We start from the raw sequence: 871 nt of genomic DNA, 5'->3' as shown, positions 1-871 counted from the left end.
AAAAAAACATAAATAAATAAAGAAAATGACACAGATCTCTAGGCAACACCATCTTGAAATTGCTGCACAAGCTTCATGTGACACCACCAATTTAAGCATATCAGGGCAGTGCTATTTGACTGCTTACTAAAGGATTACATACTGTGCTTTCCAAGGTCACTGAAAACTTCAATAAGGCAAGCTTACCGAGAGATTCTACAGCAGAACCACAATATAAGTTACTAGCATGAAATCTATGCAGCCATTGTGATGTCAAGGATGACAAACTAATGAAAAAATATCTCTGACCTTGATGTTCTTTGCGAGCTTTAGCAGCACAAGAAATAGTGCCAGTGTAAGCCTATTGTTGGGACACACTAGCTAGACATTCGACAACTATCGGAACTCACTGGCCCCCCATTACCAAGCAATCTTTTTTCACTGTGAACTTCAATATTCATGTTCTCTACCACTAACATTTGCATCACATCAAACAGGGCCATCATAGGTGTAATGTTGGTCAACATTAGCCATGCATTAAACAACAATGGCTGTGCATTAAGCAACACTGCCGCCATTTGCTGTGCTGCTTTGGAGGCAATACACTCCAACTGAGAAGGTACAGAGAGTATTGAGAGAGCAATCTACAATACCAGAATGATTTCGCATTTTTCTGCAGTGCTCCTTTCATTTCAAGCTTTGAAACTAACTGCAGTTACTTTGTAAGGTGCTTGTCACTCACACAGTGCACAATGAGAATTTATCAGCCTGCAAAACTAGTCGAAAGTTCTGCATCATTCCTTTATTAACCCACATTCTTTGTGTCCCACAACCTGAGTGGACAACTCCACTGGTGTGCGTGAATGGACAACGCAAGCACACACACACAGAA

This window comes from Dermacentor albipictus, chromosome 10 (assembly GCF_038994185.2).
Source record: "Dermacentor albipictus isolate Rhodes 1998 colony chromosome 10, USDA_Dalb.pri_finalv2, whole genome shotgun sequence".
NCBI lineage: Eukaryota > Metazoa > Arthropoda > Arachnida > Ixodida > Ixodidae > Dermacentor > Dermacentor albipictus.
This window is presented reverse-complemented; position numbering follows the sequence as displayed.